Source organism: Chelon labrosus, assembly GCF_963514085.1.
Source record: "Chelon labrosus genome assembly, chromosome: 4".
NCBI classification, from domain to species: domain Eukaryota; kingdom Metazoa; phylum Chordata; class Actinopteri; order Mugiliformes; family Mugilidae; genus Chelon; species Chelon labrosus.
In genome coordinates, this window is record NC_140340.1 from 17,433,707 (window position 1) to 17,451,582 (window position 17,876).

The following is a 17,876-nucleotide window of genomic DNA, read 5'->3' on the forward strand; positions in this document are numbered from 1 at the left end:
AGCCTCCATTTAGAAAAATGAGTCATGCTGAGATTTCTATTCATAATCAATCTGGCCACAGACATGTCACGGCTAAAAGACCAATAATATGCTCAAATGCTGCAGTGAAACACAGTAGCCCACAAAACCTGAAAATGGAACTGGAGACGTGTTTTCACATCTTCATGCTCGGCGAATGTTTGCATTAAGAACGGTTTCTTTCAGTTTGCCAAATGGGGCCCGTCTCCGTCTCCTGGCTCACAGATGGCCAGCGGGGCTCCCGACTGGCTCTGCAAAGGGGCGTTGATTCAAATGAATTTCCATTACAGAAAACTGGCTGGCTCGAATAAATCATAATAAAAATGGAACTTGTGGCCTGTCATCTCTCAAAGATCGGCTACCTTGGGACACTGCTGAAACCTCTCCCATCATGTGCCCCAGTGAAGCAGACACGATGGGAAAGAGCATGGAGAGGATTTCTGCGCCAGAGGGAAAGATTTTCAAAAGAGATTAAAATACAGTTCACTTTTTAAAGGCTTCCTCTTCTTCTAAGTATAGAGCATATACTGGGTACAGCTGTGAATGTGTCTGCTCTTTCCTGAAAAGACACTGCAGAGCCTTCTCTGTGCTGCGTCATTACTGTGACCATCACTTCTGAATTAGTCTGATAAATCATCTGTGTCATATGGGAACAGCCACATACACTGTAAGCTGTAAAGCGTTTGTTTAGTCACAACCCAGAGACTCGCCGTCCATTGTCTTGAAGTTGAACAAGGGGGTAGGTCCCACTGAAATGCTTATCAATTAGGTGGGGTGGGGAAATGTCAGGCTGAGAGACCGCCGGTCCCTTTTGTGAATATTGTTTGTCACTTCCCGCAGACATTAAGCATGTCAGCATGTCACGCTGCAACTCGCTGCTTTCTTTCAAATTGGTCCCCTGGGTGTGGGTTTGTGCAATTTCTTTCCTTTTTTCTGTCTTCAAATGTCAAGACACTGGCCAAACTTCATCAAAAAATACATCCATCTTCGCCTACACAGCTCACTGCATCCTTCAGAGGCAGAGGAGGCAGACCTGCAGTCCTGTTCTGTATTTGCAGTCTGATGCTGTTGACTGTTATAAACCGTGGTTGTGCAAGCTTAAGGAGTAACTTGCCACCTTGTTTTAGTATGAACAAGTCTCTACGTGAATTCAGATCTTGCAGTTCTGCCACACTGTTATTTCATTGCCCCTCTGTCACCTATCCATCCCCTGATTCTCTGTAGCAGGTTTAATGCCTATATAATGCCTTTTTTGTGTGTTCATCTTTGACGACATACTTTGTTTTAAAGAGCAATGACTGGATGAACGGTGCAAGAGAGCTGTGGTGTAGTGGCTGCACTTGGTATTTAAAAAAGATAAACTGCATTTTGCTACATGCAATAACTGATTGAACTGTGTCACAACTTTGACTCTGCAGGACACTTGTGATTAAATGACTTTAGTCCTCTTATGAATGTGGCCAACAGGAGAAGGTTTTTTCATAGAAATTGATGGGGACATCATTTTTGCACAGAGGCAGCGCAAGGTGACAGAATGCGGGATATGACTTAAGTAAGGGTGTGCATTTTCATCCCCTTCTTCTACTCTCAGATCCCATTTAAATGACCAGTACATTACATCAATACAGCTAGAAACGCTCTGCACGCGGCAGTACATGCAAATGAGAAGTCATTTTGAACAACAGCACAACTTGTTGAAGTTCAACTGTCCATCTGGTGGAATCCTCTTAGAATTGAATTATCATACGTTTATAATATGTTTACTCCAACAGCGGCCGTGAGATCTGTGGGCGTTTTCGGTTAAATGTGCAGACTCAGTGTTGATTTCAAGGTTCAAGCTGCGCAATTTTATATGTGAAAAATATTTGATCTTGACCAAACACCTGCAACGTATTTTCAGTCAAGCAGCGATAGCATGATATTTGGATTCTGTCTTGAATTATGAGATTTCCTTGTGACTGCACCTCTCTCTCTCTCTCTCTCTCTCTCTCTCTCTCTCTCTCTCTCTCTCTCTCTCTCTCTCTCTCTCTCTCTCTCTCTCCCCCCTCTCCCCCATTACTCCCACACACACATACACACACATAGATAGACACTTGAGTTTTCTTCTTTGTGAGGACGATCCATTGACATAATGCGTTCTGTAGGCCTTTACCCTGACCTAAATGTAACCTTTCCCCTAAAGCAAAGTCTTAAAAGGTTTTAACCTTTCTATGAAAAATGGGCCCTCTGAACCCACTAAGGAGAACAACACCACACACGCATATATATATATATATATACACACACACACACACTGGCTAAACACATTATTTTCCTCCCAAGAAAATGAAGAGATGCCATAAAAACATGGATTCAGAATTAGAAAATAAATACATGAGAAAAGCAAAATGAACTGCAGTAAGAACACACTATCGCACTTTATAACATAAGCCAACAGGACACTGCAATTTAATTACTATTTAATTTCTGAATTTTGCATCGTTTCCAGGGCAGGCTCTCGGTTCCTCATTGTCAGAGTGAAAATCACTGATGCACGGTGGATGTAGCCTTTGTGCAGCAGCTTGAAGCCAACTCCAAGAAGCAGGGCAGTGATGGACAGGTGCAGGTGTTACTTACAAGCTGCCACAATGCTGCGGCTGCAGATGCCACGAGATGAGACAGAACAGGGGCTGGAAAGGGAGAGCCAGTGTTCATCCCATTTTCAAAGGTATGCATTTTCTCCTTACGTTACTTAAGGTGCAGCCAGACCTGCTTGTTTGTGCAAACTGTTTCTCAGATACAGCTCAGTAGTTTTAGTTGATCTTCATCAGTGATCACCTCAGAAGTCTGATGAACATTGATTTCTGCCCAGGCTGCAGATGTTAGGCTCAGAATTTGGCATCAGCATCACAAATACACAGAACCAGCCTGCCTCATGTCAACAGACCAGGCTGCTGGAGGTGCATGTCTGTTTGTGCCAAATATTGTTTAAATACCACAGCATATTAGAGCATATTATCAACACAATTACCATCTTTAAAGTCCAGAAAATGTGTTGTTAAACTGTTTTCATGAATGTGACAGTGAGTTCAGTGGCGTCCTCAGTCACCAGATCCGAAACCATCTTAGCATTTTTGGAATGGAATGGGAAATTGGCAGCGTAAGTGTGCAGATGATGATGAAGAATATGCAGTAATTATGATATTTAATCATTTCAATATGGAGCAAAATCACAAAGAAATGTTTCCAACTTCTTGTGAAATCCATGACTAACTATCTAACAATTGAGGCTGTTTGAGAGAAAAGGGCCCGAGCCAGTATTAGCATGTCCCTGCAAAAGTCACTGTTATACAGACTGTTCCTGTGCCTCTGAAAATAGTCAAATCGGTGTCAAACTGTGTTCCATGATGTGCGTCTCTCGCTCTCAATGAATAAACAGCGAGTTATCTCTTTGCATTTCTTGTATATTAAGTGCACTGGTTGAATTCTACATTTTTAGATTCATTGCACATTATCAACCCAAGTATAAAAAAAAAAAAAAAAAGGAAAAAAGATATATCACTGATTTCAGTAAAGCACTTGTGTATGGGATGCACTCGTGTCTCATTACGTTTCAGAGACTGAAAGCGAAAAGTGAGACTGTGCTGAGCTGAGTACAGATTCGCCTCTGGGTAGATCAGCCCTTTCTTATTGAACTCCACTGTGAAAAGAGGAGCTCATTGCTCTCTGAGAAAGACAGAGCGGTATGACTTGTAGCTGGACTGATTGTGATCGTGTTACGAGTGCTGCAGCAATTTGACTCAAACATGCTGCACGTACACCAGTGTATGCTCATCATGAAGGTTCAGAGGTAGTACATTTGAATTTGCATTCGTTTGTCTACGTGTTTGTCTTAAGTGAGACAGTACACTCCCTTCATATATACAAGCTTCTCTCAGTAACTGACTGGATTTATTAGAGGTATGTTTAATACCTGCTGAACATTAATGTGGAATTAGGTGATTCTTCAATTGTCGGGATAGACTTGTCCAGTGTAAAGGGGTATTTTTTGAAATCTATCAATTTCCTGTAGCCATAAAAATTAACAGACTTGTAACACCTGTGAAAAAACATTTAAAGCCCTAATTATGATGGTGTCCCAACCATTATTTATACAGTGGCACATAGAATAAGATCATGCATCCATAGTATTAACATTGTATTGAAAACAATGAGATCTTAAGAGTCTTCATAGGGCACTCATACCTGCAAAGAACAACAAAATATATATATTTAATGCAGATGAGATACAGTTACAAGGTTCTGATGGAGTATTAGTTCTTTGTAAGGATTAATCTCTAAAAATGCAAGATCTCAAATTTCCCAAAATGCCATCTGTTGTTTCGATTAGACATGTCTTTTGAACTCCATGTTTGAAATGACGACTTACTCTAATAAATTTATAATCCATCAGCCTAACCTTAGATATTTCAGCACAAATGACCAGAGGCTTGACAAAGAAGCTTGCTTTTTTTAAGTTTTGCTCATATAGACCCTAAAATTATCGTATAAATACAATACTTATCGTATATCTGGCAACACTGGTGGAACCTCCATGATATCACCCGTGGGTTTTCTGCATTGTTCAGTGAAGCTCAGTGTGCTGGTTCTGGCTGTTGCCATCTTGCTGGTGCCTGACTCTATCAAGCTATCTACTAATTCTACTAATTGAGCTACTAATTGATGCCAGGCCACACAGCTAGCACGGTGTAATGTATAAAACCTCCTGTATAGTTGTCATAAGTGGGGAGTTATGCTATGTAGACTGTTTATGAAAAACTGCTTTTTTTATGCCAGCCTGTTGTAAAGTTGGACATTTTCCCACATCAAATGGTAATGGAGACTGGAGATTGCCGATTGATCCATAGAGTCCATACATGGAGGAGATTAGGGAAGATGGATGGTTCAACAAAACGTTCAACATGGGAGATAGCTGTTTCCTCATTTCCAACTAGAAAATATGCAGACAATACTTTCTGCCGTTGTTTCCGACGCCTCTCTGTTGGCCTCCTTTTTCAGCCCCAGAGATTTCAGTCTCACTTCAACACACACCTCAGTACTTCACTGCAGTCGTGCCAAAACCATCATGATGGAATATCCTGTGTCAGATCCTCGTACAAGCTGTACAGTTCCTCTTAGACAAAGGTGTAACACAAGGTGCAAATGGTTTACTAAAAGAAGCATACACAGGATTGTACAGTATTCATAATGTTTCAAAGCTAAGAGGATAATGGAGGTTCATTCACCTGTGGAGATCAAAGACTCCTGGATGGATTAAGTTCTTCTGTAGCCGGCTGAAAGCATGGTCTTGAAGTCCTCTGGCTGGTATCAGAAACGAGACAGAAACAATCAGGTGCTGCCCCTTTTTCACGTACGTTGCCACAGCGCAACAGAATTAATGATCTTATTATCTTAATGGCCATAATTTCATGCACAGCTGGTTACTAATGTGTTGCTGTTGTTTGTTGTATTGCTGAGCCGACAATCCCTTCTTTGATAAATCATTCGACCGTGCAGGTAGTTCATCCAAAACCAGTCACCGCGCATGTTATATCGTTATGAATATTCTCAGATGTGTGTCATTCACAAAGCACTTACACTCAATTATATGATTCCTAGCAGCACAGACTTGAAGGGGAGGCAGCTCTCACAGGAGACCGCTGACCACATGGGCCTCTGGCCAAGATGTATCATTCTGTGGTATCATGGATAATTGAACAACAGAATTGTAATTTCAGGGACCAATGCTCAATGTCCACCCTGTTCTCCTTTTCAAAGTGAGCAGCTGATTAGACACATGTGCTGTAGTTTCAGTTTGCTTGTTGTTCAGTTTAAAGAATGAAACTGAAAACAGATTATTGGACAAAAACAATAAAAAAAAAATAAAAAAACTCTTGAGGTTAATGATGTTCCTTCACTGCATGACTTATTTTGCGAGTGCATCATTTTCTCCTTTGTCTCACAGCAACTGCAAAGAAATTAGCCTAAAATCATAAAACAGTGAACGAGGAACATCTTCACTGAAGATTTATTTTTTGTTTGTTTTTTCATGATTGCTTCAACTCAGTTTTCACAGCAAGTGCAAATGTCTTTTATCTTTTTAGTGTTGGCATATAAATCACTTATAGCATGAAAAAACAAAAAAAAAAAAAAAAAAAAAAAAAGTGAATCAAACGAGGTGCCATGGTGCATTTAATCCTTCCACAAAATTGGACATTGCAGCAGTGCATTTGGAAATACTTCAGAAAGCATAAAAGAAATAATAATAATGTGGCGGAACATATTAAAAGTCCACATAACAGTACTGATTGTTGTACATGACAAATTCAATTCTCGTCCGTCACAATGCGAGGCAGACTCAAAGAGACGGGCTTTGTGTTTCAATCATACACAAAATGTACATAATCTTCCAGCTGTAATAACACTAAATTATTTCTTGAGACATCATTGACCTAAGATGAAAATATGATAAAAGCACAAATGCATTTCTGAATGTGTGAGGTTACAGAGAGGGCAAAGCTGCTGGGAAAAAAAACTCTACAGACGACATCCTGAGATATTTCAGTCTGAACTTTAAATGGGCTGTATTCACAGTTCTCCATCTTGTCATATTGTTCTGTGCAGGGGTGGGAGATACGGATAAAAAGAAAGTTCTCCGTCACCGTATATGTAACTTTATATTGTGGCTATTGATATACACCCTAAGATGCAGTAGCAGCACTGATGTAAAATCAAGTTTTGATTAAAAAAGAAAGGAATATCTTTGGTTAACGCAGCATCGTAATGCAGTGCAATGTATATAACGGTCTAATACATTCGGACATATTGAACGGCTGAATACCTTATTACGGTAACGTTTCTGACAGTTAGGAAGGGTTAGCACCATATAAATTGTCACATTGCTCAGCCGTCGAGTGGGAGACAAAATCTGTCTCTGCAGTTAAGATTAACTTTGCTGCTGTCACTGGAATTCTACACTTGTACCGGCAGTAAATGTAAATTTAGCAAATTTAATGAAACCATCCATTGATTTGAATCTGCAATCCAAAAGTACAAAAGAACATTTCTACCGGCTATGGGATTTTTAATAGTTTATATCTTGTTAAATGTTATACTGTGTCTTAATTTAGCAGACAGTGGCTACGTTTACATAGAGAACATTTCTACGATTGACATCACATGACATCACATCCAACTCAAATGATCTTAATAATATATCATATGCTCTAAAACTTAAAAAAGTGGTGGACAAGTTCATGTTTTATATGTTGCTACCTACATCAATTTAGACGTCATTCATCTTTTTAAACATTTTACTTCCGCCATGTGTTTACATTTACCATGAGTTTACATGATTTTTAGGCACTAATAGTCTTGTTGGACATATTATCAAAAGATTTACTGCACTTTTCTCAAACACAAGGCATTTTTAGTATAACTGAGCTATTATAGTGATTTCTTAGTTTAGCGCATGGACTGTATATAAATAGGAACAACACGTCCCCACCTCCTTCCATTGTCCAAACTGACGCTATTTTCCCAGGAACATGGGCGGCGACATCTTAGAGCCAGAGTCTGTGCAGTATGGACCAAAACTGGAGCCATGCAGAGTCACGTTATTGATGACCCGCCCACACTTCCTCCAGACTCACTCGCGTTTTCGTTTGATTAATACTGTGCTCCGCTCTACCTCCACCAGTTACGAGGAAATGTTGGACTATACGTTGTACTTATTTATTCATTCATTTATTTTTCCAACTCTCACAGTCCTATGGGACCTCTTCACGGAGTGGTTGACACGGTAACTGGTAGTCATCATGATGTCACATCCTGTTTCTGTATCATCAAATTACTAACTAAAACAAAAATTATCTGAAAAATGGACACTTGAGTATGTATCATTATTATGTTAAATACCTAAAATGACTGAAAGCATCCTTGAAAAAAAAATGAGTTGACGTGTACTTTCCTGTTTTAATTCGGCCCAAGTCCCATCCACTAACATGGAGGAGGTGGAGCTTATGACCTATACTGCAGCCAGCCACCAGGGGGAGCTCTACTTGTTTTGGCTTCACTTTTGAGGAGCACTTCCAACCTTCATCTTTATAAAGTCTATGGTTGAGTACTACTGTTTGTGTCAACATAGCCAATGCCTTGTTGAACCTTTTGAACAGTGTGAGTCATCAACACAATATATTATGAGGAAAATGCATGTTTTTAAAAACGTTTAGAGGGTTAGAGTCTTGGTCGTAGTTAATAAGAGCAAGCGTCGGGGATTCTGTCAGGGTCAAGACCTTTCATACATGTTGAGCATGTTGTTTGAGTTTCACAGCGTGTTGTCCCGCCACGGAGGGTGCAGTGGAGTGCAACCTGTGCCGACTGCTAACAGCGTGTTACATAATGTTACTGTTGTACTTTTCAGCACCTTAAAAGACCTGTGAGAAACAGAGCAAGTCCTCTTGCTGCTGCAGCTGCAACAATCTAGGATAAACCCATTTAATTCTAGCCTCTTCAAACACAGTGCCAGTACGAGTCAAAGGTTAATGAAAGGGCACCTGGTTGGGAGGATGAAGACATGGCAGCCGTCAGAACTAGAGGGATTAGCCCTGTTCTCATATCAAAGGGATCCCCAGCTAGCAAGGCTCAATTTGGATTTTGTGTGGAAATCTGCCTCCATCACAGAGATATTGGGCCCATGAGCAGGCTAGCTGGGCTCCTCATCTTCTCTCACACCCTCCGCTCCCATACTTACTTACATTAACACTGCGTTAAAAGTTGACTTTAGAAAGTTGTTGCAACAATTTGTGCAAGTTCAAGTGTTCAAACATGCAGTGCAAACACCACACAGCAACACGATTTGAATATCGCTTTGCAGCTGTAATAGCTGTTAAGAAATCTGTCTAAACTAGCAACAGAAAAATGTGGCCCCAGTTTGTAGCAACACATGAGCAAATGTTTGTCTGTGTATTAGACCACTCCTGCGTTTGTTCATTTTTACTGGAGCCAGTTTCATTGTTCCAAAAGCAAAATACTGCACCTAACAGATTTGTGAGTTTCCTGAAGAGCAACAGCTAATGATTATTTACACTGACTTGTAAAATGATCATTACTGATGAGTCCAAATGTTAGAAATTTGGGAAATAAAAATCCATCACATTTCCCAGAGGCCAAGTTTGGCATCTTCATATTGCTTTTTCTGTCCAGTGTTCCACTCCGAAGTCCAACGATGCGATTGTAGACAACTGAAAAATATATGAAATATTCTCATCTGAAATAATAAAAGCAGACAGTTATTTGTGTGTTTTTGTAAACACAAGCTTTAAAAAGGTGCTGGAGAAGCAGGGTGTAAAGTTTCACCTGTCTGTTTTAATTAGTTTGATTTGTTTGTTGTACATCGGATGGACTTTGTAGTAATTGTAGCCATTGTTAATTATGCAGTCAGTAATTGAGGTCTAAACCTCCTAACATCAGCAGATGCTTCTATCAGCCCTGATAATGCTCTGTCAGGCTTTTAATGTCTTTACTTATTGCGTCTTGATGGCGGGTAAAGAACAGTCCTCTGTTTGGCACTAACAACTCTCTTCAGTTTCTGCAGGAATACACATTCAAATGATTTTGTTTTACATTTGCCTGCCTTTAAAAGTGTTTGCTGTTCCTGCACAGATTCTCCTGCTGCCAGCAGAAATGATCAATGACCACGAGTGAACCAGCTCCACTGGCAGCCTGCATGGCCAAGCCAAAAAACGCGACAGCCACTAAGTTTCCCAGATAAGAGTGTGCCTCAAAACACAAGCTGTTCCTTTTTTTTTTTTAGCCATTTCTTCATTTTTCTAGGACACCTCAATCTTAGATCTGTTCAAAACAGCATGCTCCAAAACTTTCAAGTAAGTTTCGTTTAGTACTTTTTTTGTCCTTCCATTCTGGAGGCCTATCAGGGTTAAACATCTTGTGGCTGTTGGTATAGTCTTGATGGTAGGACAGGAATTTACTTCGCTGTCTTCTGTGGTCTGATGTGTTGTTTGTAAATGCAGAGCGTAGTGGATCATGCAAACATTTTCTGTCAACTCACAAACATTTTTAGACACTGGCTCGGAAGTAATATTGTGCTTTACTGCCACTTCTTTGGCGCCAACGAATGACTGCAAATACACGCGTCACAGCCAGAATCAACTTCTAAACCTTTTGCTTAGCGCCTTTCTCCCTAAAGCAACAATGGCATGAACCACACCAGCCCAGACGACGTTTGAGCAGCTGATCATCCATTTAGTTGAAATTAGTTGAAAATGGCCACAGTCCCTATATCTGAAAGTCAACACTTTAACCTCCCATAAGATATTTGACATTGTATCTGCTAATCTTTGTGTGTGAGTCGGTCTAAAGAAGGGTACATGTGCGTTTCTGTGTGTGAAGGCTGAAGGGAATTGTTGTGGCAGAGATGGATCGGCTGCTCTACAGCCATCTTTATAAATTGGATACGGCAGCATAATACAGAGCTACTTAAACACTTCGCAGTCACTCCCTGTGGTCCCGCTGTGTGACAGCTTTTCTCCAATGTGCTCTTTAGAGATAGGCCTACTGGATTTTCATAAAAGAGAGCCCTGTTGTTATGAAAAGATTTTAATGGATTTACAGCAAGTCATTAACATCGGGCTTCGGTGTTTTTCTAAGGTGCTATTATCACGGGATGTCAACGGAATAATGAATGTCTCTCTTATTTATCTCTGCGAGGTGCCTTGTGAAAGGCTGTAAGTCACACAGAGATGTGTATTTGTATCGTATGTTTCAGATGCATTGGCTGTTTTGTGACAGTTTAAATAAATCCTGTTTGCTCATAAATATATATTGACAGATTACTTATGCAGGGCTGGTGTTTAATCAAGCTAAATTTGTCATTAATTTCCAGTCGCCTATATTTGTGTAATCCTCAGGCAGCTATGAAATGAGCATTACGAGTGTTATAGTTTGTTGAAATTAATTTACATGGATCTTCATGTGGAAACTTGAGTGAAGTTCACTTAAACCTAAAGCAAACATGCCTTATCTTTAAACTTTTCTTTGACCTGCAGTGGTTAAAGGCCATGTCACTGAAAATAAAACTCAACTCAGCAGCATGGTTATGCACTAATAGAGCTAACTGTCCAATGTTTGTTGCATGATTAAAAGATAAAGCGAGGCGATGTATTAATGCATGTTTACGCGCTGTTGTCCGTTTGCGTAGCTCTTTGCCCATGCCGAGGGAAGGATTATAGCCATTCAAATAATGTGCAGCCTATGGAGACGCCTTTATGTGAAGCCCTCCAACAAACCAATAGCATGTCGCCTCAACCAAGGCCAAATGCTGATTGGTTAAACGTTTAGCGTTTCTTCCTCATTGTGGCTATTCACGAAGAACGAAGAAGCACGAAAAAGTGGCTACATATTCAAACTCTACCAACAACAAAAGGACAAACAACAGAACAAAGATGGACAAGAGTAGCCTACATTTCCATTGGTAAAACATATTTTTGCCACTGCCCCCAAGTGGCGAGGAAGGGCTACTACATGTAGATGTACATCTGCACACTCAGCCCTGGTCATCCCTACAAACCGTTACAAAAATGTGACTTCATCAGTATCCTTGACCATAAGGAGAGGCTTACTCTGTCACTTGTGAAGTGAATCAAGAAAACTAAGGTGCTCCTATCTAAGGTATTTTCATTTGACACAAGTATGCTCATATTTATTTCTAATCACACTGCAGGGTTCACCACAACGACAGAGAAAATTGTTATCTAGTAAAACTGTTGTGTAAATGATTTAGTCAACTTTGTCCCTCATCTCTCTTAATCTTAATTAATCTTAATACTAAGGTTTTGAGTGATCCCCGTATACATGTATAATGAGTAGGAATGCTAATCAGCTCACAGTGTGAGATCTTAGAAGTGTTGCAGGAGAGAAAATCCCATCAGTTCTTCAAAGCGCTACTGCCTTTTACAGTTTTGGGGACAAATGCGATCTAGATGTTGTCGCTGTGTTTTAAATTTCTATGCTGTCTCTCATTGCACTAGTGCCAATGCTGGTTCTGTACTCGGTATTGTTGGATGTGACCTTCCCTTATTGTTTACATATTGGCTACACTAGCGAGGTCTATCTGCCATGTTGAATGTTTTTTTGATCCATCCATCTACCCTAATCTCTGCCATTCATGGACTGTATAGGACCTATACAGTCCATGAATGGCAGAGATTGACCTATACTATAGGTCAATCTCCATTCTCCATATTTTTATGCAATTCTGATTACAGCTTGTACAAAATAAAAATAACCTGCATTATTATTTTATTATTGCGTTCATTTACTTGAGGCTGTATGATCATGTAGCTCATGGTCATAAACACTGTTAAATAAACCAGAGGCAAATAAACTCTTCTCACTTCTCACACAAGGAATACAAATTTTATGTCAGTCACAGTGGCTAGAAGCAATTCATTACAGTTAATTTGTCAGCTCCACAGATGTATCATATTTTGCTGCAAGGTCTCTTCAGTGTTCTGTTCCGGTTTGTAGTTTTCTCTCTGAATCCCATCTCTTACAAGACTCATTCATAAGAAAATAGTGATTTAGAGCAAGAGGACTTTATTGTAGCCCTGATGATCTGAGTTATGATGAGGAGAGCCGAGAACAATGGATGAGTCTAATGAAAAACGGAACCAGCCATTGAGACGCTATGCATTTCAATCATCTTGTGAGACAACAGGTAATCTTTCAGCCGCATCCGACATGTTTCTCTCTAGTTGCCTTATTAGTGCTCTCAAATCTTTGTCCCTCATCTTATCTGTCCGTTTGAAGGCAACACACGGTATGGAGGTTTATCTCCCTCAAAGGGTGCAACATACAAAGATGTAGCCTGGAGGACTAAAGGTGCGTTAACCCAGAAACTCGTTTTAAAAGTCAGGAAATTGCATGTAAAGTCAATGCAAAAGACGAGCGGATGGAAATTTGTCCAGGGTTGGCCGCAACTGCACACAAGTTAAAAATTGAGATAAAAATGTGCGCTTATCCCGAGGCTGCATGACCTGCTTAATTAATGTGCAAAGAAGAATCAGTGGGAACAGGGAAATAATAGAAGAAAGGGGAGTTCCTGGTGAGTTCTTAGACCAGCCATGTCTGAGCAGCCACATAAACGGAGCAGAGACATAACGCACAATTAGTGCGGATAATTGGTATACGCTAAAAACTGCATTGTGGTGCTGCTTTACTAAAGATCAAAACGTCTTGTGAATTTATTTAATTTCTCTGTTAATATCCAGGAAGTTGTAAATACTCTTCAACACTGCACACTGATTACTAGCAGAAACCAGACAAAGTTAGTTGACACCAGTGATTTTAGACACAAAGATCAATTGTAAATGCCTCTGAAAACACCGTTAAAGAAGTTACAGTTGTGTATTTTGGGATGCCGAGGGGTCACAATTGGGACAGTGGTTGTGTTCTCAAAGTTTGGCTGCATCTGTCAACTACATCTGCAGGATCGTTGCACTGTATTCTATGTGGATGTGGAAGGAGACAGCTCTCAAATTTAGCTGCAGTTATTTCCCTCCCTTCCCCATTCTCTAAATGATTCCACATGCGTGGATAGACTGTAGCAGTCCACAGAAATGTCTGAGGACAGTTTTGAAGACCGCAGATAGGAGACACTTTGAAGGTGCGGAGGATGTACACCTGTTACAGCCCCCTGCAAAGTCATTCTTGGAGGGCATCTATAACATCACCTCAAATTCTCTTTCTGCATTTTCAACTGAGTGCCAAAACTAGCTCTAATAATTGCTTGATGGTTTGAAGTATAGGCAGTTTCTCACTGACCCCCTGCAGAACGTAGAGGGGAGAATGGAGAACAGGTATTGGCCCCATAGATCATGTAAAATTAGCAGCAGGAACCCCTGTCAGCCCAGACATTGGCACTTAATCTTGGACTTTTGGCAGACTGTTGCCTTAACAGGTCAAATGATATCTATAAATCAAGGATCCCCTGGCGGAGAGCGAGAGGGAGCCGTGGAGAGAGGGGAAATGTATAGAGTTGGCGCTGAAACTCAAGGGAATTAAATCCTGGTCGTAAAGCCTAACCCAAGGAAATAATCCAGTCTATTTCATAAAAGATTAAAACCTTTAAAGAAGATTGATTGCCATTTTTTCCGTTTCTACCCGATGTAATCCTAGATTATGGAGACCACTCGGGGTTAGATTTAAAAAAAAAATAAATGCACAGGATTAATGGTGAGGAGGCACATTCATTCTTAACATTACTTTGTAATGAAAACAAAAGAGAGTGTGAAAGAAGGAGAAATGTTTTATTTTTGTTTTTTGTACTTTAATCTCACTGAAACTGAGATTTGTTTTTCATAAAAGGCCTGACAACAGGAAACAGAATCAATAATTCAAGGCATGGGCAAAGTGCAAAGGGGCCTTTCTATGTGGAGTTTACATGTTCTTGTAGTGTTCCAGGTGTATTTTAGAGCCTAAACTGGCTGTAGGTTGCATCTGTGAATGGTTGTTTGCCTCCCTCTGTGTTAAACCTGCAATAGACCGGCGAAAGCTGGCATCGGGCCGCTCGTCCAGTGCCAGCTGGGATGGACTCCAGCGCCCTGTGAATGGGTGGATGGATAAACAATTGCAGGGTTTCAGACAGTAAAACTCAAAAATCTCCCAAGGCCGTCATAGAAATATCCTTGAGATCAGTTTGCTGTGTATTCCACTTAAAAGGTGAACTCTCCCTGATACCTGAAACCATTTGGGCTGCGTGCAGTGCCCAAGATTTGACAACCATCACACATCATCTGTGAAGGCGTCGAGATAAAACCTGAAAAGTCCCAATTAGTTGTGCGTTTTGCAAAAATATTGCATCTCCAAAGAATAATACAGGGTCTGTATTTGGGCTTTCACTGTGAGTTTTGTTTTATTGTTGGTTGATGTTCAGAGCCTGGCAGTGTTTCTATCTCTTGTGTGTACTTTTGACTCTGCTACAAGGTCTAGCAGTCTTTTCCTCCTGTCTTCTTTTGAAATCATATGTTGTATGTGCATGGCTGTAGGATGGAGTTAATTTTATTATATGTTCACCAATCAGGCATAACATTATGACCTAATATTATGTAAGTCTCCGTGGTGGCTCCAAAACAGTTGTGACTCATCAGAGAGTGGACATGGGCCTTCTGTGGTGTCTGGCAACAGGATGTTGTTAGTGGGGGCATTTGGGTCCAATGGTTTTAGGGGAGGGGCCTCTGTGGATCATCCCACAGATACTTGATCAGTTTGGGATCTTGTGAATTTGGAGGCCAGGTCAACACCTTGTGCTGTTTTCCTGTTTTTTGAGTTGTTCCTAAACAAACCCCAATAAGGTTTGGTATTACTACAGTTTCTGTATGAGCAAATTGTAGTACACCTTGAGCACTGTTGCACATTAGTTGTAGAAATGTAATACGCAGAGACGGGGTTCCGATTTCAAAGAGAATGGGATGAGAGGTATTAATTATCAGTCACACCCCATGACCAAATTCAGCTGTCTCTTTGTTACTGAACTGTGGGTCCCCTGCAAGCAGAGCGTCTAGTGTCCGCCGTGGGACAGGAGAAGAACAGTGACAGACAGACTGGAATATAAGGTGAAGAGAGCCATTAATGATATGTAATCACTGGTTGGCAGTGGCAGTTGAAGCAGAGGAACTGGAGACGGTGATGGAAATAGAGGTTTCTGGAGTTCGTGTGTGTGTGCGTGTGTGTATGTGTGTGTGTTTGTGCAGAGCGGACCTTAAGCGAAATGCTCCACCACCCATGGAACTAATTTAAAGCCCTCGTTTAGAGGCTGTCACACGAAGGGCTCTGACGACCACTGATCTCTGCACATTTAACGGCACAGGCAGCTGTCAGGGGGTTGACAGACAGGCCCCACCACTGACTGATTACATACAGGGCCAGAGTGAACTGTGATCTGGTGAACTTTATTTTCCCTGGCAGGTCCAACGTGCGGTGCATGCCTCAGCTTGGTGGCCATTCGCGAGCCTGCTCTGGCTCTGATAGACTCCCCCATCTCCTCCATTAACACCACATACCCAAACACTGAGAGGGTATGATTTATTAAATCGGATGATGGAGATTCTGTAACACCTTTGGAAATGAAAAAAATAACACTTTTGGACCCTTTCAGTGGCACCAGAGATAGAAGCACGAAAACTCTCCTCCGTGCTCTTTTCTGGGTACTGAGTAGCAGTATACAGGTATTAACAAAATAAGCATTCTGCAAAGACGCAATATTATCTTAACACCTTACTTATCCTAAAGTCTGCATATTTTATACTGCCGCACAAACCTCTGAGTGTTAAATAGGATTCAATTTTATCGGAGCCCGTGTGTCAGGAAATTGCAAATGAAAGAATTGTGCCTTCACCTGCTGTGTTGCTGCCCGTCTGAGTGAGAGAGGCTATTTTAAGGATACTCAGGCACAGATTTATCTGCATCCGCCCGGGGATGGAATAATCTGAACTAATTTCAAGATTAATCAGTAATTACCTCAAAACTGCACATTTCCCAAGTGGCTACACTTTAGTGGGTTCTCTCAATTCGTTAAAAGTGATTTCAAAGAGGCAACCTCCTCAGCTTGACACAAAAATACTAACTGGAAAGTTATGGAATAATTACAGGGACACCGTTTTTCTTTTATGCAATGTGTTCATAATTGGTTTAGTCCACCTCCGGCTTTAGCACTTATGTTTACTGTTATTTTAAACCTTCAAATGCAGGGGTGTTTGGGTAAACATTCCTACATTCCCCACCTCTCTAAAACCCTTTTTATTTTTTTATTTTTATTGAAAGTATTCCTTTAAAAAAAAAAAAACAATTTCTATAAATTCAGAGCTGTATATTCTGAAATCTGAGTTTCCCCATAACTGCACAGAGGCTCTGTGACATATTTGAATATTCTGAAATTTAAAAGTAGATACACCTTCCTAATATTGTGTAGGTCTTTCTTGTGTCTCCAAAACAGTTGTGACTCATCAGAGAATGGACATGGACCTTCTGAGAGTGTCCTGTGGTGTCTGGCAAAGGGGTGTTGTTAGTAGGGGTCTTTAGGTCCTATGGGTTGAGGGGAGGGGCCTCTGTGGATCAGGCTTGTTCCAGTGCATCCCACAGATACTTGATCAGTTTGGGATCTAGTGAATTTGGAGGCCAGGGATCTAGTGAATTTGGAGGCCAGGTCAACACCTTGTGCTGTTTTTCATGTTTTTTTTAGTTTTTCCTAAACAGGCTGCATCCTGCAGGGGATGGCTGCTGCCATCAAGGAGTGTCATTGCTATGGGGTGGGGGGCGTCGAAGAAAAATGCGGGATACCGGGCAGGGCCAGTTGTTGCCTGTATCTCTCTACTTTAACACGTAATCTAGGTTCTTGAAGTCTACTGGTATCTAGAATATCTTAAGAGTTAAAAGGAATCACTGGAGAAGTCAAGTTTGATGCAGGCGGAGTTCATTCTTAAAAAGATACAAACTTGAGTCTGATTCTGGGTGCCATGCAAGTTCAGACTGACTTCATGGTGTCGCGCATCTGTTTTTACAACGCGTGGTGCCTCATTAACATATGGGGCTGGACAGAGCCCTTTACCAAAAAAATACAGTACTTTTGCTCTGTAAATGTCTTCCTGTGCCAAGTTTGCTCTTTCTGCTGACAATAATTGTGTCTAGACATAGACCCTAATCCCATCAATAGAATACATTGTCATCCATCACTTGTCACAATTATCTTTGCTCATGATCTCATGCACATTTTTAAAAAAGAATATCAAATCCATATATGGTCTGATTGCTGCTCTTTTATATCA